This window comes from Sinocyclocheilus rhinocerous, unplaced genomic scaffold, assembly GCF_001515625.1.
Source record: "Sinocyclocheilus rhinocerous isolate Xijiao unplaced genomic scaffold, SAMN03320098_v1.1 scaffold389, whole genome shotgun sequence".
NCBI lineage: Eukaryota > Metazoa > Chordata > Actinopteri > Cypriniformes > Cyprinidae > Sinocyclocheilus > Sinocyclocheilus rhinocerous.
In genome coordinates, this window is record NW_015652151.1 from 403,753 (window position 1) to 430,708 (window position 26,956).

The 26,956-nt window shown below is 33.3% G+C and overlaps 1 pseudogene; it reads left to right on the forward strand.

Moving 5' to 3' along the window:
* The first annotated feature begins 1,652 nt into the window (after positions 1 to 1,652).
* Positions 1,653 to 26,956, forward strand: part of LOC107713851 (myomesin-3-like) — a 67,706-nt pseudogene continuing 42,402 nt past the window's right edge.

Genomic DNA, 26,956 nt, shown 5'->3' on the forward strand with positions numbered 1-26,956 from the left:
GAAAAAGGCTTCCCAAAACAAAGTTACTGGGTTAATCTTTTTCACGTTTCCTTGGTTGTTAGATGCACCGGAGACCTGATTGTAGCACTTAAAACCTGGAAAAGTCAGATTTTCATGATATGTCACCTTTAAGTACTTCAACAACTTTACTCATTAATTTTATGTTATTTATGTACTATTATAGTATCTATTAATATTTTGAATTAGCTTTTATTTTTACATTTTCAGTTTTCATTTTGTTTTTGTTTTTTATCTTATTTATTTATTTTTATATTTAAATTTTTTTGCTTGTCATTTTTTTCTTTTTTCTATATTCTTTTTTTTTATTTCTATTTATCTCTATTTTTTGTTTCAGTATAAGTTTTAATAATTTCAGTTGTTCCGCTTAGACTTATTCAATAATTTCAATGTTATTTATGCACTATTATAGTATCTATTAATATTTTGAATTAGCTTTTATTTTTTCATATTCAGTTTTATTCATTCATTTTGTTTTATTTTTTATCTTATTTATTTTTAAATGTAATTTTTTTTGCTCGTCATTTTCATCAGTTTATTCTTTTTTATTTCTATTTATCTCTATTTTTTGTTTCAGTATTAGTTTTAATAATTTCAGTACTTCCGCTTAGACTTATTCATTAATTTCAATGTTATTTGTGTACTATTATAGTATCTACTAATCATTTTAATCAGCTTTTGAACTTATTACATTTTCAGTTTTAAATTCAGTAATTTTGTTGCTTTTATTATTTTCATCCGTTTGGATTATTTTTAAATATTTCTGTTTAGCTCTATTTTTATTTCAGTATTAGTTTGAGTAATTTCAGTACTTCAGCACTATAGTATTTATTAATATTTTGAATTACCTTTTATTTTTATTTTTACCTTTTAATTTGAATTTTTATTGAAATTATTTAATTTCTGTTAAGCTCTATTTTTGGCTCAGTATTAGTTTTAATAATTTCCATTCTTAAACTTATTTAAATAAGTTTTTATGTATATTTGATTTTATTTCAGTTAAAATAATTATTATACTTTTTTTTTTTGAATGCACTAATTTTATATGTTGCTTGCCAGTCTGTAGTAACATTAAAAAAAAAAAATCTAATGTTTATTTCAATTATAAACGTTCATAAAGGCAACTTTATTGTGAACACTGGTGTGTTTTATCACATTATTTTTTTAATACTAATATTAAAGCAATACGCCACTCAATACCATGCGTTATAGTGATTTTTACCACGGCTTTTAACTTAAAAACAGGCTTAAAAACGACTGCAGACTTGTATCTTGTCAAATGAGCACAGTTTAAAGCATTATTGAGATTTCTTGGTCATTTCCAAATCGAATGCTGTGACCGCAAACAAACGTGAGTGTCAGGATCTCATCTGATCTCTTCTTCAAAGGCTTTAATGCAGATCTGAGCATGTTTTATTGCTGAGATCTTCATGCATTGTTTCCACAGATCTCTTTTCCCACAGCTCCTCTATCCCACAATGCACTGGTCCATCGTGTGATTCCAGGTCTTGTGTCCGCTGATCTCACTGTAAGTCTATCTGGATGCTTTGATTTGATCGCTGCTCCTGCTGTGGCTCTATATTTACACCTTGAGGAGGAGTTTGTGAGACACACGGCTGGAGGAGAAGCTGGGAGAGTTAGAGGAGGTGAAGAGGGAGAGACGGGTGAAGGTCGAGGAGGAGGAGGAGATACGTTCTGCTGATCATCTTAAAGGCCTGAAGAACGTGAGTGGATTTATAACTCCAGCACCAAATCTGTTTGCAGTTTTCTCTCTGCTTTAGTACGTACTTGAAGATCAGTGCTTCTCAATCTGAAAAATCACAAAATCAAATTGACTGTCACTTGCTAATTTAACTAATACTAGTTCAGTGTTTGGTCCATGCGTTCAGATGATTAGTGCATTTGCAAAACTAGTTTTCCTGTTCAGTTTGTGTCATGCTGAGTATTGCATGTTGAAAATCCAATAAGAAAGGCTGTAATTGGCTGATATATTTTTTTCCATTTACAGCCACAGGTCATTCAAACTAAAGAGTGACACTTACCATACATAGAACATGTCCACATCACATTTAACCCCAAAATCTAATTATTTAATTTAATTATTTCTTTCTTTAATTTCTTTTACATAAAGAAAATAAGGCAGTTTTTTTTATATATATATTGCTATATACATAGCAACGTCCAAGCAACCCCTTGAACTGTGATAGTGAGGTAAACACCTCTCGCAGTTTGCAGGATTTTCAACTTAAAGTAAATGGAAATAAGACATATTGCATTGGTAACTACTTGAAGTTTTATATTTTATTTTATTTCATTTCATGATATTTTATTTCATTAAAACCCAGTTATATAAAATTGCATACTATAATAATTAATTTATATTTTATTATTTAATATAAACATAATTTATTTTTCAATAATGTTTTTTATTTAATTTAATTTAATTTCTTTTTTGCATTCCAGTAATAAAAAATTGCATGTAAATCATGCTTAACTTTCATGAAAATAATGCTAAATATATGTAAAATAAATCAATAATGTCTCCAGTATTATTTTACCAATTTTTTTTGTTTTTTATTTATTATTTAATTTTTATGAAAAGTTTTTATTTAAATTATGAAATTCATTTTTATTTTTTGTTTTCACTTTAATTTTAAATTACTAAAGTTTAAGTCATTTTATTGTGTATTTTCAACTTCAAACTAAATGATAATAAAAAGTATTGCCTTGATAGCTACCTAAAATAAAGTTCTAGTTTTATATTTAATTTCATTTCATTTAATGTTATTACCAAGTAATGGTATAAATGGCATGCTCAGGTTTAGGTTATTCTAACAAACCCTTTAACTCGTTTGACTGAGTAAGCAACACCCGCTCACGTTTTGTTCATAAATTCTAAAATCCTAATTAACACTTAGTCGTGCTTCTTTGCATTCCCGTTTCTCTGAGCTTTCTGCATTGTAAACCAAGCGTCTGGAAAGCCAAGATGAAAATCCTGCCGTTTGGCGTTTATGGAGTTATTTCTCATGAGTCTGTTCATCCATCACCTCCAGAGTGTTTTTCTGCAATCGCATTTCTCTGAACAGTCTGTTTTCATTGAGAGAGACACTGGCCTATATGCCATCTCTCTCTCTCTCTCTCTCTCTCTCTCTCTCTCTCTGTCTCTGTCTCTGTCTCTCTCTCGTGTTCAAACAAACTGGTGATCGGGGTTGAGAGGGAAGGCTGTACTGTACAGAGAGCAGTGCTGTAGATGTAATCTTGTTATAGCGGAGGGGCTCTGATGGTAACGCAGGTGGTTGCTGTAAGTTTGGGGTAAATGAAGCCATCCTGCAAACGCGACCTGATTCTGTTGGGATGGGCGAGGGGTGATTTATGACTGCGGGACTCTCACGCGTCACATCCAGCCGCACAACTAATGAATTATTATTCTCACAAAGGGACTTTTAACAGGATTCTGACACAATGTGTGTCCCTCTTCTCCTTTTCGACTCTCACCTGCTGTACTGTAGTGGTTGGATGAAACTCATGAAAACATGTCCAAGTCACATTTCATAAAAAATTAAAAATAAAAAAACTGAAGAAAAATAACAGTATATTATCCTTTAAAGATTGTTACATTTAAAAGAGATGTATTTATTTTTTCATGAATTAATTTATATTTCAGTAATTTATTATTATATGCACAAATATTTCTCATTTTATTTTTCATTTGTAATTGTATTAAATATTTATTTTTTTGCATTACAGTAAGAAAAATTTGGGAGAAAAAAACAACTTTTATAAAATGTAGCTACAAACAAACAAATAAATAAAGGACCCAATGTTATTTTAGTATCATTGATATGCAATAACTTTTTATTGTTTTTTTATATATATACATTTCTTAATATACATTTCTATAAAATGTAATATTCTTAATATAAATGTATATAAATAAATTTCTATATAAAATTCTTATTTTAATTTTAAATTACTAAAGTTAAAGTTTTAGTAATTTTATTTTGTGTGTGTGTGTGTGTGTCTGTTTAATACATCACCTTAAACTAAGTGAAAAAATTAACTAAATGAAGAAATGTTTCCTTGGTAACTAGCTGAAATAAAGTTTTATATTTTATTTCAGTTAATGTTTATTTTATTTCAAGTAATGAACATTTTTATGGTTTTATTTTTAGCTGTAGTTTAATTTTAACTTTAGTTAATGATAATAGCACTGAATGGCCATTTATTTCAGTTAATGTTTATTTTATTAATAAAATATTAATATTAATCAGTTATTAATAATGATTTTTATGGTATTCGTTTTAGCTTTAGTTAAGAATAATAACTCTGAATGGCCCTACAACATTCATTTTCATGCAAAATATTATAAAAATATGTCCATTTATTTCAGTTGATGTTTATTTTTATTACAAATAATACATGTTTTGTTTTAATTAATGATAATAACCCTGAATAATAACCCTGAATTCTAAGCAGGCTTCATTTTTATGCAAAATATTTCTAAAATATAAAACTTTTGTTGGTTGGTTGGTTGGTTGGTTTGTCTGTTTGTTGCAACTGCCTAAAATAAAAGTTTAAGTTTAGTTTTTGTTTAGTTTTTGTTTTTTAGATTTAGTTAACAATAAGAACCCTGAATGGTCCTAAAACAGACTTCATTTTTATCCAAAATCTTCTTTCTTTCTTTTTATTTGTGGATGAAATGTGTCATGTTCTTGACAGGTATTGTGAGTCACACAGGTCCACATGTAGACTGTAATATGTTGCATCAGTCCTTCATATTGCACGTGTACTGTATGAATATGATTTCTGAGGTCTGTTTTTGGAGAGGCGATGGAAATGAGCCGTGACTCGTCCTGTTGTGGAAGTGATGGCTGTGATTTTCTGTCCTTCTGACAGCTGTGTGCTTCTGCTCCATGCAGGTGCTGCCGAGAGCTTTGCAATGGCTACCAAAATAGTCACGGAGCGCTGGCAGGAGGAGCGGATGGAGCAGATGTCTCACGGCATGCAGATGTCGTCCCAGATCAAGAAGAGAACGTTCAAATCCAGGTAGAGCCACGCTGACCCTCCAAGCACGCCGCCAATGCATGCACACGCTTCCCGGCTTCAGGAAACCAGAGTAAATCATCAGCATTCATTAGTGAAGCTCAGTCTGCTGTCCCTCCATCAGAGAGCAGCTGGCTCAACATACGAGCTCTTATCAGCTCTTCTGATGCTTTCTAACGGGACGCGGGTCTTGAAGAGTTCAGCAGGACATTGAGCATGTTTTTGGCGTTTACTCATCCTCCTGCTGTTTTAACCTGTATGATTTTCTTTCTTCCATGAAACACAAAAGATATGGATGACAAATCATAAAAATATAATATGCAGAATGTCTGAGCTGCTCTTTTCCATACAGTAGAAGTGGCTTATTTTAGCAAGCTTTAAAAAGGACAAAAAAATCTCTACAAAAGTATATGTAATATAATATAATGTAATGTAATGTAATGTAATGTACCGTATTGTCCCGAATATAAGACGATATTTTTTTCTTGGAAATACATCTGAAAAAACGCGGTCGTCTTATATTCAGGGTCTAGACTTTGACATGTCAATAATACACCCACAACAATAGGTGGCGCCAAATACGCATAAAACGAGTGTGCCATGAAATACGGCATGCAGATGTCGTCCCAGATCAAGAAGAGAACGTTCAAATCCAGGTAGAGCCACGCTGACCCTCCAAGCACGCCGCCAATGCATGCACACGCTTCCCGGCTTCAGGAAACCAGAGTAAATCATCAGCATTCATTAGTGAAGCTCAGTCTGCTGTCCCTCCATCAGAGAGCAGCTGGCTCAACATACGAGCTCTTATCAGCTCTTCTGATGCTTTCTAACGGGACGCGGGTCTTGAAGAGTTCAGCAGGACATTGAGCATGTTTTTGGCGTTTACTCATCCTCCTGCTGTTTTAACCTGTATGATTTTCTTTCTTCCATGAAACACAAAAGATATGGATGACAAATCATAAAAATATAATATGCAGAATGTCTGAGCTGCTCTTTTCCATACAGTAGAAGTGGCTTATTTTAGCAAGCTTTAAAAAGGACAAAAAAATCTCTACAAAAGTATATGTAATATAATATAATGTAATGTAATGTAATGTAATGTACCGTATTGTCCCGAATATAAGACGATATTTTTTTCTTGGAAATACATCTGAAAAAACGCGGTCGTCTTATATTCAGGGTCTAGACTTTGACATGTCAATAATACACCCACAACAATAGGTGGCGCCAAATACGCATAAAACGAGTGTGCCATGAAATACTTTTTTGCCTCAAAACAATATAAATTTTGGAGTAAAATGTTTAGTTGTTGAAAATACTGTCATAATTTAAAATAAATAAATAAATATAAATCAGTAAATAAATGATGGCCCTAAAACAGGTTATATATATTATATTGTACTACATTATATATTTAATATTTTTTTATTTCAGATTTGTTTTGTATTTCTTTTTTGCATCAAAGTAATAAAAATCTTGGAGTAAAACTTTCAAAAAGATAATGCAATATATACATAAATACATATAAGTAAGTCAATAAAAATGTCCCTAAAACATATAATATAATATAATATAATATAATAATAAGAATTTTGACATATATATAATATATAGCTTTTTATTTCTTTTTTTTCTGCATCACAGTAATAAATATTTGGTAGTAAAATGTGAATGAATGAATGAATGAATGAATGAATGATGCATTTATATAGCTCTTTATTGTGTGTTGCTGTACACACAAAGCGCTTTACAATCATGTGGGGGGTCTCTCCTCAACCACCACCAGTGGTTATAGAATAGAATAGAATAGAATAGAATAGAATATTTCTTAGTGAGCTATATTCAGTGTTGCCAGCTATTGATTTGGGTTTGATTGGGTTTGACAGCTTGTCTGACTTTTTTTTTTTGTATGTTTAATTCATAAAACACATATGGCTACATTACTGTGAAAGGCCTAAAATGTTTCACATATATAGCTGGGAGAAGGGGGGGATATTTTACATCTGCTGTTAGTCGTCACTTGTACTTTATTTAGCTTTGAGGATGGAAATAAGTCAGAAAGACTGCAACCCATGACTGATCATGTATATAAGTGACTTTATGAATAAAAAATAAAAAGTTCAAACTCATTATAATAAGTGGATGTGGCAATAGTAATTACAGTGTACTCCTACAAAAACATTTTGGTTGTTATAATCTTCTGTGACAACTCACAATGCTGCAAATGTGAATATGCAGCCAGAAATGACATTATCAATGAATAATGACTTAAATTTGGGTCTTTTTTTGTACGCAAACCTATCATATATGATTTTGTAGACCGTGTTTGTTGCATGGAAAAGAAAAGCTCAAACATTCTGCCTAACACCAAGAACATACTGTGGTGATTAAATGACTTTAGGTGCTAAAATGTTCGGGTGAGCTTCTCCTCTAATGAATAACAGTGCTTGATTAGTGTGGCACATGTTCAGGATCGTCTGTGGAGTTACATGACAATTACTGATGGGGAAGCAGCTGTTTCTGCCTGACATTCAGGACATGTGCTGCAGTTATTCTGAGCTCATTCCCAGCTGAACACTGGCGCTCAAGGCCAGATTTATAACAACAGACACACAAGCTCCTCAAAACCAACCTGGCCAGGACGTTCATGCATCATTGCTCTATTGTTTGTACCTTGTGCTTAATTTATCATGTTAAAAATGCACATTGTAATACAGTATAGTGCCAGTCAAAAGTCTGGAGTAATTAAGACTTTTTTAACGTTTATGAAAGAAGTCTCTTCAGCTCACCAAGGCTGTATTTGATCAAAAATACAGTAAAATTTGGAAATATTATTACAGTTTAAAATAAATGTTTTCTATTTGAATATGTTTTAAAATGCAATATATTTTTGTGATCAATGCTGAATTTTCAGCATCATTGCTCCAGTCTTCAGTGTCACTTTTTTTTTATTTAAAGAAGTTCATACTTTTATTCATCAAGGATGCATTCAATTGATCAAGAGTGACAGTAAAGACATTTATGTAATGTAAGATTTCAAACGATTTCTATTTCAAATGAATGCCGTTCTCTTGTTCGTTTGCTGTTCTTTCTATTCATCTGTGAATCCTGAAAAATCAAATGCACTTTCACTGTATTTTTTAACATATAAATGCAGCCTTGATGAGCAGAAGAGACTTCTTAAAAAATCTTAATTTTTACAATCTTTTGACTGTTAGTGTAAAACAGAACTTTATAATACAACGTTTTTTTCCCCCCTTTCTTTTGATTTTGGGCTCAAATGTGTCCTGGATTGACAGTTTCATGAGACACCCACACTACATGATTCATCCGCTGCAAAATACAGTGAAAAAATGTTTATTAGAGTATCTTAGCAACATAAAAGCATAACTCTATCTAGATATTTGTACGCATCGCACAGACCGTTAACTGACAAAAAGCCTTGTTTACAGTTCATGCAATAATACAGTAATGTTGGCCAAAGCTGGTGAGTTTCAGTTACTTGAACTTCTCTTCTGGCTGATTTGACAGTCAAAGTGAAAACCGACAGTGTTTGGTCGTTAAATGAATCTCACGCATCGCCATTCTTCACTCAAGCTCATATTGCACAATTAATCGCAATCACTTCCCTCTTTTCTTTTGTTGGCTTGTCAGGACGCATTTAGATCCGCAAACATAGAGATCAACTTCTGCTTTTGTCATGGTGTCAGTCGCACACGTTCCTCTGAGAACGGGACGGACTTTATTAATAACACAGATGAACCTAATAGTGTTTAGGTTCGGGATCGACTGAAGGACTGTTTCTGCCTTGAATCCTGTTGAAATGATTGCATTTATGAGACGAGCGCACATAAACACCACAGAAGCTTCATAAATACCAGTGGAAATTTTCTCTGAGCCTCGGCTGTCCGTGCTGATGCGTGTTAATTAAGGCGAAGAAAACTGAGGATCATATTTTGTTTGAAATAATTTGTGAATATTGACTTTTTACTCATTTTGTGCACTTTTGACCTTTTGAAACTTAGATGTAAAACCTGAGAGAAAATATAGGCTACTACTCATTTAGCCAGTTTATTAGAGAGAAATATGAAACAAGACATGAAATTGCCAAATAGGTTCACTTTATTTTGATCGAATACATCTCATTATAAAAAAAACTAAAGCCCTCTTAAATCAAGCAAAATCAAAAATCTGGCATCAAAAATCATGAAATTAACAGATATATCAAGCCAGTAAAAATAATAATGCACCTACAACAGTAGAAGAAACGCTGTTGTAAACTAAAAAAATTATAATAATAATTAATAATTTTGTGGCAAAGCCATTTTTTGCATTACTCATTGGTACAGTAGGTTTATTTATTTATTTACTTTTTATTACTTGTGTATTCAAATGTGTTTTGCTGTTTTAAAACAGGACAATGTTATTTAAGAAAGACAAATATACCGTTCAAATGTTTAGGGTCAGTACGTTTTTTTGAAAAAGTCTCTTCTGCTCATCAAGGCTGCATTTATTTGAGCAAAAATACAGAAAAAAACAGTAATCTTGCAAAATGTTATTACAATATAAAACTAATGGTTTCTATTTTAATATCCTTTAAAATATAATTTATTTCTGTGATGCAAAGCTGAATTTTCATCAGAAATCATTCTAATATGCTGATTTATTATTAGAATTATCAATGTTGGAAACTGTTGTGCTGCCAAATATTTTTTTTTTGGAAACTGATACTTTTTTCAGGATTCTTTGATAAATAAAAAGTTAAAAAGAACAACATTTATTCAAAATATAAATCTTTTCTAACAATATACGGTAAATCTTTGCTATCACTTCTTATTAATTTAACACATCCTTGCTGAATAAAAGTTTTAATTTCTTTAAAAAAAAAAAAGAATAAAAAAAAGAATAAAAATGTACTGACCCCAAACTTTTGAACTGTAGTGTATATTGTTAGAAAATATTGGACACAAATATATTCAAAATCTTTCGATTAAATTAAATTAAATTATTACATTTAAATATACATATAAAATTACATAAATCTAAATTTTAAAATAAATAAATAATAAATAAAATAAGATTAATTTAATTAAAAATTAAATTAAATAAAATACAAATCAATAGGACTACATTTGTACATTTCCTGAACACAAATTTATTCCTAACCTTACAGTAAAATTTAATTAAATTGCATTACATATAAAAATGTAAATTTAAAAAGTAAAATGAATATAAAATTAAACTGAGATTAATTTAATTAAAAATAAAATAGAACAGGACTAGATTTTTGTGCATCTTCTGAATATAACCTTGAGTATGAGTAACAGTAATAGTGATCGAGTAGATGAGTATAATAGTGTAGAAAAGTCTCTGTGAGGTTGTGAATGTTGTTTGTAACAGATGCAGAGCTTTCAGTGCGACAGACAGACAGACAGACAGACAGACAGACAGCACATCAGTGCAAGCGGCTTTCTCTTTCACTCCATCTGTCTCTCGCTTTTCTCTCCTCTCCATCTCAGTGATGCTGCTTTAAACATGTTATAGCAGCTAACCGGTTCAATTGTAAGAGTTATATTATTTACACATTTGCGGCTGCACAAAATGAAAGAATTGTGCATGAAATATACTATCTGAAGGAAGCATTTGTTAAAGTGTGAAGGATTATTTCATCAGTTCTTGTTCATCAGTAGCTTCGGCATTTAGTGTAAAGACTGTACATACTGTAATCTCCCATATCATTTACACTTTAATCTATGTTCTACAGAGAAAAGACTAGATATTCAGTAATCTCCGTATTCTCACTCACTGTCAGAGCTTGATTTGTGCTCACAGCGCCCACTACCGTTCACTGAATTACAGAAGTACAGCACAAACCACAACGACTCATTTGATTTTGGGGTGAAATAACACGAGCATGTTCTTGGTAAAATCAAATTATGTAAAATGATAAATGACGCAATGAAAAATTAAAGAAAGATAGAAAAGAAAAGAAAAGAAAAAAGGTTTTAAAATATAGCAAAATATGTATTCGCTTAATTCATTTTATTTGCATTTTGGGGTGAAATATAACCTGAACATGTTCTTAATAATATCAAAATATTACCTAAAATATTTTATATAAATATCAGCCTTTTGATTTATTTATTGTCACAATGCAAAAAAAAAACATTAAAAAAAATAAATTAATAAAATTAATAAATTTTGTGGCAAAAAAATGTTTTGCATTATTCATTGGTACAGTAGGTTTATTATTTATATATTTATTCCTAATCTATTAAAACAGGACAATATTACTTAAGAAAGACAAATATACCGTTCAAAAGTTTAGTCAATAAGATTTTTTGAAAGAAGTGCTCAGCAAGGCTGCTCAAAACTACAGTAAAAACAGTAAAATTGTGAAATATTACTAGAATTTAAAATAACCATTTTCTATGTGAATATATGTTAAAATTACATTTAAAAATTAAGTTATATTTCTTTCAAGTTTTTTTTTTTAAATATCGCTTAAATTTCTTTAAGCAAAATGTAATCAAAATATTATCTAAAATATTTTCAGCCTGTTTGTTTGTTTGTTTATTCTCACAATGAAAAAATAGCAATAGTTTTTTGTTGTTGTTGTTGTTTTAGTAAGCCTTGAATTTCTTTAAGCAAAATAATTATTCATCATTAATTCGTTCCTTCCTTCCTTCATTCCAACCGATTTTGGTGGTATATATGACCTGAACATGTTCTTGATAATGTTGTAAAAATATTATGTAACTTTATTTATTTATTTATTTATTTGTTTGGTTGTTTAAACATGTTTAATGCAAGAAGTAAAACACAGTAAAATGCTAGTTGAAAGTACAGTATATTGTGAAGATTGAGTATTTGACCTGTGGATGCTCATCAGTCCAGAACAGCTTCAGTCATGAGCGTGACGAGTGTTTTTATCTTTGTGTTTGATCAGTGATGAAACAGCCTCTCTGAGCGAGTTCTATCCCAGCATTCCCGGGGACATCATGTCTGTGAAGGAGATCCTGACCGGACCCAAGTTCCCACGCCACCGGACATGGCACTGACACACACTCACACACACACACACAGACTCTCACACACACACACACACACACACACCCTCACACACACACACACACACACTCACACACACACACACACACACACTCTCACACACACACACACACACACACACACTCTCACACACACACACACAGACACACACACACAGGTCTTTGGTAAAGAGCTGACATTATTGTTTTATGGCTTTGCTTTTTTAAACTCTTGTGAGTGTCACAGCTGTCCTGCTGAACATCTGAAAGGTTTAAATATAATATAATGGAGTCACGGATGCGATCAGGACACGGCAGGTCAAGACATGATTTACATGTCAAACCGTTTTTAGAAGCGGCGCACATCACATTGCATCAAAACCTCTCAAAGTTTCAGCTGGAGATTTACATCAGAAATAAACACTGAACCATAAACACAGTTTTGGGTTTCATTGCATTAAAAATAGGACACATGCAAATTCATCCAGCTAGAAAAAAACCTGCAGGAAAAGGACAGCAGCAAACACTCAAAACTTTGTACAGTCTTTAGGGAAAATACATCAGCTCCTAAAACATCAGTGCTAAATGCCTAAGGCTGGGTATTATATTTTTTAAAAATTCCAAAGATATGAAAGTGGATGTTCTGGAATATACAGTAAGTGAAGATATGAATAAATCTAAAAAAAAAAAAAAAGTTGAGTTTATTTTTTGGGGAACCAGAGTTTTTTTCCCCCCACTTTCACAACAATTAAGCACATTTCCCTCCACAAATTTTCATTACTGCAATGCACAAAACAATATTTTATTTACATTGCAAAGTATTTATGGTATAATTATGTGTTGTGTTTTGCGAAAAGTGTTTTATGAAATTGAAAACTGAGTCAAAGGCCGAGAATTCGTGTATGGTTTTGCAGATTTGGTGTGTGCTTCTGCTGTTTGAGTGTCAGTGTTCAGAAATGATGTGACAAGTAAAGATTTTGTGTGTAAGCAGTTGAAAAAAAACTGTAGTAGTTCTTCCACCCGAAGGTGTTAGTCTTGCAATTCTACACAAGATTCTCTTCCACTCTTCTTTTGAACTTTCCAGCTGATTATGGTGGCCACAGAGAATCTGCTCCAATTAGCTTGAACTCCATGCACAAGAACATGGTCCATCACAGTAGCTCTAATTTCATCATTCTTGCTCTTCATCGTCCTCCTCTTCCTCCACCTCATATACACACTCTTCCTCTCTCAGGCTTATATTTTGTATATTGAAATGTGACCTGAACCTGTTCTTGACAGGTTTGAAATATTGTTGAACGAACTAAAGCAGCTCTTTCATTTTACCTTCAGACCTTCAGTTTTTCTCTTCTCTCTGCCTGCTTAGCATTATGGGAAGGGCACGTCTGCTGTGTTCACCCCTCACGCTTAACAGGTTTACCTGCAATTGACAGCGCGCCGGCAGCCGCTTTAGTTTGGAGTCTGGTAATCCTGTTCAGAACCCGGTCATGTTCCTCCGGCGGAGGTTACGGCACGGGAAGAGCTCGGGAAGACTGCTGAGAAAGGTCACTTCAGTAAATCAAGCCTCAAACGCAGGACGGATGAGGTGAGGATGAGTGATAGAGCCTGTCAGGACCAGGATGAAGGTCGAGCGGAGTCTCGCTGTGCTTTTGTGTTTAAGTGAAGGTGAGATGAGAGACGAGAGCCAGATCAAGTGTTCATCTTGCTCATATGAAGAAGTGTCACGCTCCGTCTCATTCACACTACAGGCTGAAAAATATCCTCGTCTGAGTGTTTCATTCTGTTTGGCAGCTGTTTTGTCGAGACACCGAACATTGCGAAATGTTTTCTGATGTGTGACCCTGGACCACATAGCCAGTCATAAGGGTCAATTTTTTGAAAGCTGAATAAATAAGCTTTCCATTGAAGTCTGGTTTGTTATGATAGGACAATATTTGGCCGAGATACAACTATTTGAAAATCTGGAATCTGAGGGTGCAAAAAAAAATCTAAATATTGAGAAAATCGCCTTTAAAGTTGTCCAAATGAAGTTCTTAGCAGTGCATATTACTAATCAAAAATTACGTTTTGATATATTTACGATAAGAAATTTACAAAATATCTTAATGGAACATGATCTTTATTTAATATCCTAATGATTTTTGGCATAAAAGAAAAATTGATCATTTTGACCCATACAGTGTATTGTTGGCCATTGCTACAAATATACCCCAGCGACTTAAAGGGTTAGTTTGAAAATGAAATGAAAATTACTCACCCTCAAGTCATCCTCGGTGTATATGACTTTCTTCTTTTAGACGAATCCAGTCGGAGGTATATTAAAAATTGTCTTTGATCTTTCAAGCTGTTTAATGCCACTCAGCGGGTGTTGCATGCTTCAGTCCAAAAGAAGTTAAATAAAAAGCGCCCATCCATAAAAACAAAGTGCGCTGCGCGTGCGTGCGTCACTTCTGAGCGGCGCATGCGCAACGCTGACCTCATACATCATCCGCCCGGAGCTGCTTCCAGTGTATGAACTATAGAACTGAAGCTATGAGAAATCTTTAAAAAATTGATTTAGTTAGTTACTATCATATTTATATGTTAGTCCATAAAACCTGTGTTATATTTTAAAGCTTTTCATTATAGCGTTGTGTGGAAAAACAGACTGAAATATAGCAGGGTTATTATAGTAAACTAAAATTAAACCTTTAAAAACAAAAATAAACCTTTAAAAAAACTTTTACAAATAATTTATTATTTAAAGTAAAATAAACGCACCTTGACATAAAATATATTTTTTTAATTCTCATTTTGAAATATATATATATATTTAATAGAATTGTTGTTTTCTCACTTTTTATTTTTGTCATTTATTTATGAAGAATTGTATCTTTCAGACAGTAGAATTATTTTATCTCTGGCTTTCTCTTTTTTGTTGAATATTAATTAACTAATTAATTAATTAATTAATATCAATATAAATATATGTGTCAGACAATAGAATTATTTTATCTCTGGCTTTCTCTTTTTTGTTGAATATTAATTAACTAATTAATTAATATCAATATAAATATATGTGTCAGACAATAGAATTATTTTCCTTCTTGCTTTCTCTTGTTTTTCTCGTAAATTTATTTATTTAAAGATATGTATCTGTCAAACTATATAATTGTTTTCTCTCGTTTTCTCTTATTTTGTCTCTTATTTTTATTTAAATGTATTTATTTATTATATTTATTTCTTTTATTTTTTTTATCTTGTATTAATATAAAGATATGTCTCTTTCAGACAAACGATTTGTTATTTTTCTCTCTTGTCTTTGTTGTTATTTGTTGTATATCTATTTATTTCATTAACTATGTTTTGTATTTATTTATTTTATTTATTAATATAAAATATGTGTCTTTCAGATAATAGAATTGTTGTATTCTCTCTTGTTTTCTCTTATTTTTGTTGTAAATATATATCTTATTTAGCTTTCATTTATTTTAGTTTTAGTAACTTTAGTACTCAAATTATTTTATTTTAGTGAGTTGGCAAGTAAACATTTCTAATTTGCAATTTTCATTTAAGTTTTTAGTTAAACTTAGTTTTAGTTTTAGTTTCAGTTTATTTTTATTTTTTATTTTTTTTACTTTCAGCTTTATTTTAATTATTAGTTTTTGTTTTGGTTAACAATAACAACACTGATATACAGAGTGGTCCAGAAGTCCACTGTTTGAAATGCTTATATTTTGCATCATATTTTAATGTCATTTTCGTGTATTTTAATATATCATTTTATATTATCAGATTAACCAACTGTGTGCATTTTTTTTGCATTAATGCCAGCAGCACTAGAGCTGCATGAAGAAAACCTGATGATCATGTTCTCGATGAAAATCTGTCACATGATCAGTGACGCTCATTTACATACACTTGATTAGTCACAGAAAGAGTGCACTGAAATATTGGTGCACAAAAACTTAAAAAAACTTTCAGCTTTAATTAGGATTATATAAGGATCGGCTGAATAGAAATAACAAAAGAGCAGAAATGAGAGGGAACGTCGTCTCTGCAGACGTGTTTTCAGTCTCTGTCTGAAACTGGATTAATCCTGTTCACATTCATGTGTAAATAAGTTGGACCATTATGGTGTTTTTCACATCTCTCTGTCTTTCAGGCTTAGTTTTTAGACATAAATGCATTCATCTGCGTCCCTGCACTCATCCGTCTGACGGCGCCGCTGCACTAAAGCAAAACTGCAAAGTGTCAAAGCGAAGAAAGGCAACTTCTAATTGCACTCAGACGCTTTAAATCACCTGATATCGACCCCCGAGGATAACTGGCATTTCTGTTTGTCTCCCGCTGAGCGCTGCGTTTCTGCTGACCTCCTCGAAAGCCAAATCAATTCTGACTTCAGGGGAAGTTCACTTTGAAATCATCCTTCGAAACCGTTTCTAGAAAGTTTGATCTTTTGTGCAGTGTTGAAAACCCTTGGACTCCTATTGTGTTCCCCGTCAGAAAGGACCGGCCTTTTAAAGGTTGCTTGTAAATCACTCGTTATGCAATACTATCCCTAAATCTTTAATTTTGTACTAAACAGCATAAAGTACAACTTGGTCAAAACTATTGGATTCAATCTTTTTGTCAGCTTGTTTTCTTTCAATTAGGACAGGTTTTGTGTTTCTTTTTAATCGTAGGCCGGTCCTTTTGCCCAGGAAACCCACAAGTGTGACTTTGTGCCATTTAGTACAAAATAAAAGCATTTCAAAACAGATTTCCTGGTTAAACATTAAAGCACACAGTTTGACATTTTTTCCTCCTTTATTTAATATTTCCAAAATTATCTACAAATGCTTTTTTCATTTAAAAACCAAGGTGCATGAGCTCAAAACAAGGAGGCCTACGATCAATCCGTTCTAAAAGAAACACAAATGCTTGTTAATTAAAAGAACACAAGTTTGATTGAATCCAAGATCTGGCGATAGTATAGTATAAATAGAGATGTATAAGCCATTTTTTGTAGGCTGGTCATATCTGACCGGGAGCTCCACAAGTGTAACAAGGTGGGAAAAAAGTAGTTTAAATAAATAAAGTAGTTAAAATGGCACAAAGTCACACTTGTGGTGTTTCTAAGCAAAAATGACCGGCCTGCAAAAAAAATTGCTTTTAAATCTCTTTTGTTTTGCAATATTTGGTGATAATATACACTCTTAAAAATAAAGGTGCTTAAAAGGTTTTTAGAAGAACCATTTTTTTGGTTCCACAAAGAAGCATTCAGTCAAAGGTTCTTTAAAGAACCATCTCTTTCTTACCTTTTTATAATCTGAAGAACCTTCTTTCGCCACAAAGAAGCTTTTGTGAAACAGAAAGGTTCTTCAGATGTTAAAGGTTCTTTATGGAACCATTTAGACAAAAAGGTTCTTCTATGGCATCACTGTGAAGCACATTTATTTTTAAGAGTGTAGCATAATGAGCGAATTATAAGCAATTTTTTGTAGGCTGGTCATTTTTGACCAGGAACACCACAAGGTGGGAAAAAATCCCAGAAAAAGTACAACAATTATTTAAAAAAACAAAATTGGGGGGAAGTTGTTATGCAATGTTTGAGCAAAGTCAGTAAGTTTTAGTCCAGTGTGATAACATTAAGTAGCATTTTTGGAAAAGATAAAATCCTCTCCAGGTCACAACATAAAAAATAAATAAAATCGATCCGAATAGAACACTTACTACAAATCCATTGCATCTTTGACAAAAACACACAAAAAAATACAAAAACATTAAAAGTAAAAAAAGCTAAATATAAAAATAAAAACTAATAAAACTTCACGTTGATTATTTTTCTTACCGTAATTTATTCTTTACTGCTTTCAAATATCTTCTTCTTCCCTTTCCTTCTGTTTGTCTTTCAAATGTGTCAGTAATTTGTATTTTGCATTTGTTCACCTTTGAAACAGTAAAATAAATAAATAAACTATATTACTATGTGTAAAATATAAATGAAATCTAAGTGATTTTTCAGCTTTGGAGTGACACCAGAGTGAGTAAATAATGACAGAAGAGCTTGATATTCTTCAGGCCGAGAGAAAAGCTTCATTGCACATGAAGTTGATTGAGGATCTGAGCATGAAGGCTCCTGGTTTCCTCGTCCCAAACTCTCCTGTTCGGTTCAGGGCTGCCCGCTTCCCAGCGTCACATGGTGAGAGTCTCAACACATCTCCTAAACAAAAGAGCCTAAATCTGCAAAGACAGACGTCCATCGTAAGAGTGTGAATGTTGTCGACAGGTTAAAGGATGACGTTGCTCTCCGAGGATCTCTGCTGTGGAACTACAAGCTGGAGGTGAAGCTAAAACAGGGAGTCATTTCTTTACTACTTTAGAATACTATTCTAGTTTTTATTGATGTTTTCAATTAAATATTTGTTTTTATATTTTCCATTTTCATTTAAATCATTTTGTTGTTGTTTTGTCATTTTTTTCGATTTTTATATGTCTATATAGTGTTTATTAGGCAAGGCAAGGCCACGGCAAGTTTATTTATATAGCACATTTCATACACAATGGTAATTCAAAGTGTTTTACATAAAAGGAATTAAAATAATCATAAAAAAATAATTACAACAATAAAACAAGGCAATTAAAAACTTTTAAAATATTCTAAAATTTTTAATTCAGTTTTAGTTAACTTTAAGTTAAATTAAACAAAAGTTAGAAATGTTGCCTTGGAAACTAGCTGAAATAAAAGATATCTTATTATTGTTTTTGTTATTTTAAGTCAAGATTTAGGCTACTCTGCCAGATTGATAGTTAATAAATTGTTATTTTTTATTTTTAAGTTTTTTTATTGATTAATTAATTTATTTATTTTAATTTGTTAAACCTTTTGCTGTGTTGAAATCACAACAAAAATAAGATAAAACAATAGAATAACAATTCTATTATTTGAAAGGTAAGCATATTTATATTAATATAAGATATAAATAAAAAATATTACAATATAAATAAATACATTTACAACAAAAATCACAGAAAACAAGAGAGAAATTTACAATTATATTGCCTGAAAGACACACATCTATATATTAATATGAGAATAAATGAATAAAGAAAGAAAGAAAGAAAGAAAAAAAGAATTATTTCCATAAAAGATTTCTCATTGCTTATTTTATTTAAAGTAGCTTATTTTATTTTAAATGTTTTTAATGGTTTTATTTTCAAAAAAAACAACTAAATAACACATTTTATTTCTTCCTTGAAACACGAGGTCAATGTTTGAGCATCTGTGCTCCATACAATTAAGTGTGGATATTCAATAAATGGCTGACTGTTTTTAATTCATTGAAATACACTCACATTGCAGATGCTTTTATTTTGTACCTCCCCAACGATAAAGATGTCAGCTGTCTAATTTAGCTTTCTTCCTCTCTTTTCAGATGTTCTGCTGAAGATGCTGGAGAATACAAGGTTATAGTGAAAAGCTCCCTGCGAGAGGCGACGTCCAGCGCCAGACTGACAGTCAACTGTGAGTTGATGTTTAGCATGTTATTTAGCTGATTGCTTGACTTGTTCCAGGTCTACAAAGCTGCCGTTTAATTGATTAGTGCTAAAAACCCAATGTGAGCAATTTTTCTAAACTGATTTAATCTATTGCTAGCAGACAATGCGTCTTCACTAGTGCACTCGTTAGTGTTCTATAAGGTGCACAGTGATGTCTGCTGAAATCTTATTGGCTGCATTAATGGAACATTTGCGTATAGCAGCACTAAATTCTTCTTCAAGTTTGAACCTTGTTCTTCCTTCATTCTTCTATTTGCAGCACATGAAGGAGCTGAAGCCAAACTGAAGCGCTCGTGGACGCCCAGTGAGTGCCTTTGCTCTTCTTAATGCAACATAAACAGCATTTTGGAGTATTTTATCTGGTAATGCAACCACCCAGAACACTATAGCATATATTCTGTATTTATGTACACTACTGCTAAAAAGGTTATTTTTTGTGTTTTATTGAAGAAACGAATACTTTTATTCAGCAAGGATGCATTTATATTGCCACAACAGATTTCTATTTCTATTTCAACTAAACTTTCTATTCATCTGTGAATCCTGGAAAATAAAATGTAGCACGTTTTCCACAAAAAGTTTGGGCAGCACAACTGTGTTCAACATTGATAATAATCAGAAATGTTTCTTGAGCAGCAAATCAGCATATTAGAATAATTTCTGAAGATCATGTGGCACTGAAGACTGGAGTAATGATGCTGAAAATTCAGCTGCGCGTCACAGCAATCAAGTTTAACTGATACTCACATAGAAGACAGTTATTTTAAATTGTAATAATATTTAACAATTTTACTGCATTTTTACCCCCAAACTTTTCAACAGTAGTGTATTTTGGATCAGGAGAGATGCACTCTTAAACATTTTCTATACTGACAATGAACCTGCCCATAGCAGCCTAGCATTGTTACAGTGAGTTTTGCATGCAAACACACTTTTTCATGTATTATTGCAGCGCAGCACACATTTAGAGCAAAACGACTTCATTACTCCATCCAATATAGCTACAGCATTTTTAAACAAATCTGAATTCCCATTACAGCCCTTCTGCTGATATGAGAGAACATCACAATTGATTTGCAAGCGTGTGGAATTGTGTTGTCGAATCACTTCCATCACTTCCAATTCCATCTCGCCTCAATTCCCCTTGTACCGTCACTGAGAACCATAGCTAAACAAATAGCACGTCTTCTCAAACATCGTCAACATCGGCCCTCTGTGACGGCCCCAGTGCGGGGCTGTGGCATTTGTCTCATTACACTAATATTTGTCCTCGTCCTTGGGATGGTTTTCGGTGCTATTTGCCAGGAATGGAAACTTGAAGGAAAATAGAACCGTTTTTCCATTACACTCCAGTGATTTTCTCTCGCTCGTACAACATATGTCTTAATTGAGTCCTTTCTTACGTTCATTTTCACAGCCTGCCGAAGGCAAGAAGGACATGAACAAAAGCTACTTACTGCCTGTCACTTCATAAATGTAATTAAAAGTGACTGAATTGAAACATTAAAGACTTGATTCCTGTAACTACACTCTTAAAAATAAAGGTGCTTCAAAAGGTTCTTCAAGCGATGCCATAGAAGAACCATTTTTGGTTCCACAACGAACCATTCAGTCAAAGGTTCTTTAAAGAACCATCTCTTTCTTACCATTTTATAATCTGAAGAACCTTCTTTCGCCACAAAGAACCTTTTGTGAAACAGAAAGGTTCTTCAGATGTTAAAGGTTCTTTATGGAACCATTTAGACAAAAAGGTTCTTCTATGGCATCGTGAAGCACCTTTATTTTTAAGAGTGTATGCCAGCAAGGCTTCATTTTTTCATTCTGAGGTAAAAGTGGGCGTTGTGGACAAAAATGTATGAGTAGTTTTATATCAGAGAAATGGAATGGTGATTTTTACTGGAAATTCAAGGGGAAACACAATATACAGTACTACATAACTATAGTGATGTAGTGATATAATAGAGGCTTCTTATAGACAAACTCACGCTATGTTGCGAACCGGTCTGGTTTAAACTATAAGCAGTGGGGGACTTAACCAATAAGCGAGGTAAGCGGTCGCTTAGGGCCCCGGGGAATCAGGGGGCCCCATCTGATATTGCCGAAACATATTTGCAGCATTTAACAATGTAGCCAATCACAGACATATCTGTTAATTTCTTGAACGCAATGACCAGAAGTGTTTAAATTAGAATCCACTTGCCGCTAAAAATGCTGAGTTCTGTAAGCTCGGGAATGCTTTCATTATAACAAAGTGTAGATACGATGTAAATAAGAGATTCATTGTGCGGTGTAGAGAGCTTCGTAATGTGAGATCGCAATGAACTGAAGTGAGTGACAGCTTTTAGTGATTATATGAGGGAGCTAGGCTGTATAATACTGTCTGACTGTCTTAGAACAGAAATATTCACCTCGGTAAAGAAAGTATTGTGTTTCAAGTCATAATTTTATTTGTCTTGATGTTTCAAAATGACTCTCTTGTGTGCTTTCCTTGGCGCGCCGGCGCGAACTGCCGCACACTCGTATAAATGCATGAATGCAATGACTGGAGACTTTCGTTTAATAATAGATTACATTTTCGATTTGTTTCTCTGCAAACCCTACCGTATGCCTTCAGTACACTTGGAATATGGAATGAGTTGCATGGGATAATTTCATGTTTGTAAAAAGATTTTTACAATTTATTAGATGGATAAGTGCAAGCATTTTTTTTTATCTTCTTTTGTGATCCGAAAAAAAAAATAAGGTAGCCTAATATGTGACTCTGGACCACAAAACCAGCCGTAAGGGTCAATTTTTCGAAATTGCGATTTATACATCATCTGAAAGCTGAGTAAATAAGCTTTCCATTGATGTATGGTGTGTTAGGATCGTTCTACTGCCGTTTGCTGTGACTGTCAGGGACTATTTTTCTAGCGGAAGGATGTCATTTAATGATTTAACTTTAAAAAGTAAAATATTAACAGTGCTGGGTAGTAACTGATTAATCTGGATTACGTAATCAAATTCCAAAAATTAAGTAATTGTAATTAGAGTATATTACATTTTAAAATGCTCATAATCAGATTACAGTTACTTTTTTATGGATTACATGATTACATATTATTCACACAATGGCATTAAATTATTCATAATTTATTGTTTCTTCCTAATTCTTCTTTTAAATATTCCTTTCTAAAAATGCTACTTTTCGATTAATCGTTTTTTTTAAATGACGTCGATTCGATATCGATTCTCAAAAGCCGCGAATCGATCTTTTCCGGTATAATGAACCGAAACTCAGCAAATACTTGCCTTACAGACATGATAAATATATCTACAGAAAGCTTTGAATTACTACTTTAAAACGAAATAAACTAGTTTTATTTCGGCAAGCTTTAGCCTATTGTGTGCGGAACTGTTCCACGTCCGAGCCACTCTTGACAGTCGCGGTAGCATCATGGTCTCTTGTTGTTTCCACCAGCGCGGCAAATTTTTTTCATCACCATAATTGATGGATGTCTAAAATATAATAATAAAGAGAAGCCTAAAACAGGCCCGATGCCCGGCCCACATCTGAGCTATGACACGAAAATTGGCCCGAAGCCTGGCCCTAGGGGCATAAATAAGTCGGGGCCCGTCGGGCCCGGGCTGAAATGCTGGGCTCTACCAAGAACAAAGCAATATGCGTGATTTGCAATGCTCAGGTGAAATGCTATGTAATACCAGAGCCGTTGATTTGTAGTATTACTCAGAGCCATTGTCTCTCAACGGCTCTGAGTAATACCACAAATCTGTGGAAGCATTTGACATCACGCACAAGGTGCCACGATTTCCGCAATGAATGAATGAATGAATGGCGGATGGCGCGACGCACTCGTTTCATCCTTGTTGGTGGCGATAAAACAAATAAGAGCGTGTGAAGCCCTGTAGTTGCCTCTTCTAAGAAACTTACTGAAGTAAGCTTAACTCTGCTGTGGAGAGAAATTGTATTTTTCAGAGGCTGCTTATTAATAGGTCAGAGAAACTTAATGGGGTTCCCAGTAATTTATTTTTCATTAAAGAAATAAAAATAGACATGAATGCTTATTGTTAACTAAAAGTAAAACTACTAAAAATATTGTTTTGGTATTCAAATAAAGCTGAAATAAACAATAAACAAAATTAATGAATGGAGTTCCTGGTTATTTCTTTATTATTATTAAGAAATAAAAATAGACATGGATGACAGTTATTAACAAACTAAAACTATTACAAATAACTTTAATTATTGGAGTAAAGTTGAAATTAAAAATATAAATAATAAATGAAACACTTAATATAATAAAGCTTAAAATAGAAAAGCTTAAATGAAATTAATGGAGTTCCCATTTATTTATTTATTTATCTATTTATGTAGTAAAGAATAAAAATAGACACGAATGACAGTTTTGTTATTGTTAACTAGAACTAAAACTATTAAAAATAATTTTTGGTATTGGAATTGTCACGCCCTTGGACTGCCCCTGTGTTCCGTGTCTTGTGTTTTGCTCCCCATGTGCTCCCCATGACCCAGGTTCTCCGGTGTTTGAATGTGTCCATTGATTTCAGGTGGTTCTTGTCAATTCCCTCGTTTAGTTCCCGTATTTAAGCCCTGTGTTTTCCTGAGTCCTGCGTCCAGTCTTAAACGTCTACTCGATGTCCTATGTGTGTGTTACCCCGGTTTTGTTTCATTAAAGACTCTTCTAAGATTTTCCCACGTCTCCTCGCTCCGCGCTCCTACACAATATGCAGATCGTGACAGGAATAAAGCTGAAATAAAATGAATATAAATATTTATTGTAATGTAATGACGGTAATTACAGTTTTGCTGTTGCTAACTAATGTTCAAACTATCACAAATAATTTTTCAGTAAGTTAAATAAAGCTGAAATAAAATATAAATATTAGATGAAAAATTTTAACTCAAGAAAATACAAAGAAAACTAAATTAAACTAACTGAAATAAAATTAGACGAAAACTGCAATAAAAATAAGCTAAAGCTGAACGGAAATATATATATAAAACTGATAAAAATGACAAAAGCATATAACAAAAAAATCAAATCAAAGCTAATTTAAAATATTAATAAATACTAACATAATATAAGAAGAAGAAGAAGAAGAAAATAACACTGATGAATGAGAATATTGTTGACATGCATATGACATATATATATATATATATGTATATATATATATATATATATACACACCTTGCTACGTGTACTGCGTTAGGCTAACCGAGACTTGTCATTTGCACTTATATATTGTTGCTCTTTTGTTAGTTTTGACTGCTTTTATTGTCCTCATTTGTAAGTCGCTTTGGATAAAAGCGTCTGCTAAATGACTAAATGTAAATGTAAATGTAATGCATAGCATGCAGAGCTAAAATAAATGTGGAGAGATCATTTGATCTTGTAAGAGTTTGATGAGTTCATACTGAGATCTCATTCTTTTTGTTGTTTTGTCAAATCTGAGCTGAGATTTGAGATTGCTGAGATCTCTTCTGAAACGAAAGAGGAGATGGATTTGAGATTACAAGGGCCTTTATTTCAGGAGAAGCATCTGAAGAACAGGAAAATTCAAGCTCAGTGCTATATGCTGTGTTGTTCCCTCTCTCTCTCTCTGTCTGTGTGTAGATGGACCCGCGGTTGTGCTCGGAGCTCCAGGTTCTCCTCTGCAGCTGCAGTGTTCTGATGTGAACTGGGAGTACGTCTTCCTCTCGTGTATTCCTCCCAGCGCAGACGGAGCCGCTGCTGTGCAGGGTTACTTCATAGAGAGGTGATGAAGCATGAGCCGTGGTGTTCTTCTGACGGTCGCTCTCATCTTGAGAGAGATCCCAGCAGCTTCTAGCTGTTTCGGGGATAAAACTTGAAATGAAAGATCATGGTGAGAGAGTACGAGTGCCTAACCTTCATGTCTCCTAGCAACATCCTGCTTTACTCTACAGTGTTCAGTATTGTTGGTTTGTGTTTAGTTTTTGCAGATAATTGCATCTTGTTATGCATATTTATGGAGTCCAAAAGTCTGAGACCACCTAGTGAAAATGCTTCAGTTTTGCCTTTTTTATACAGTTATTTTTTCCACTATGAAACAATATTATAAGCATAATCGTTTGAGTGAAAATTTGACTGAATTTCTAAATATCCTAACATGCAGTTTGTCCTTCTTGTACTTTAATGAGTTTTAGAATCAGACAGACATTTATTGCCATTTATTGTTTTGTCAGACAAAAATAATAGCTAAGACTCAGATAATAAAAATAAAGATACATGAATCAAAAAATATATATAAAAATACACACAAGACAAAATAGACAATATTTGTTTAACTTTATATAGACAAACTTTGGTCTAAGTAGTTGCTAGGGTGTTGCTAGGGGCGGTTTTAATGCATTGCTATGCTATTGCTTGAGTGTTCAGAATGGTTGCTAGGGGTTGCAAAGTTATGAGAGGTTTTTAATGCATTCCTATGCTGTTGCTAGGATGTACTGACTGGTTGCTAGGGCGTTGCTAGGGATTGCAAAGTTCTGAGTGGTCTTTAATGCATTGCTATGCAGTTGCTAGGGGTTACAATTTTCAGAGGAGTCTTTAATGCATTGCTATGCTGTTTCTAGGGTCTTCTGAGTGGTTGCTAGGGCATTGCTAGGGGGATGCTCAAAGGTTCTGAGTGGTTTTAATGCATTGCTATGCTGTTTCTAGGGTCTTCTGAGTGGTTGCTAGGGCATTGCTAGGGGGATGCTCAAAGGTTCTGAGTGGTTTTAATGCATTGCTATGCTGTTTCTAGGGTCTTCTGAGTGGTTGCTAGGGCATTGCTAGGGGGATGCTCAAAGGTTCTGAGTGGTTTTAATGCATTGCTATGCTATGGCCGGTGTGTTTTGAGTGGTTGCTAGACCGTTGCTAAGGGATGCTCAAATATTTGGAGTGTTTTTTTAGTACACTGTTATGCAGTTCATTGAGTGTTTTGAGCGGTTGCTAGGGCGTTGCAAAGTTATGAGAGGTCTTTAATGCATTTCTATGCTGTTGCTAGGGTGTACTGAGTGGTTGCTAGGGGTTGCAAAGTTCTGAGTGGTCTTTAATGCATTGCTATGCTGTTGCTAGGGGTTACAATTTTCAGAGGAGTCTTTAATGCATTGCTATGCTGTTTCTAGGGTCTTCTGAGTTGTTGCTAGGGCATTGCTAAGGGGATGCTCAAAAGTTCTGAGTGGTTTTAATGCATTGCTGTGCTATGGCCGGTGTGTTTTGAGTGGTTGCTAGGCCGTTGCTAAGGGATGCTCAAATATTTGGAGTGTTTTTAAAGTATTGTTTTGCTGTTCATTGTGTGTTTTG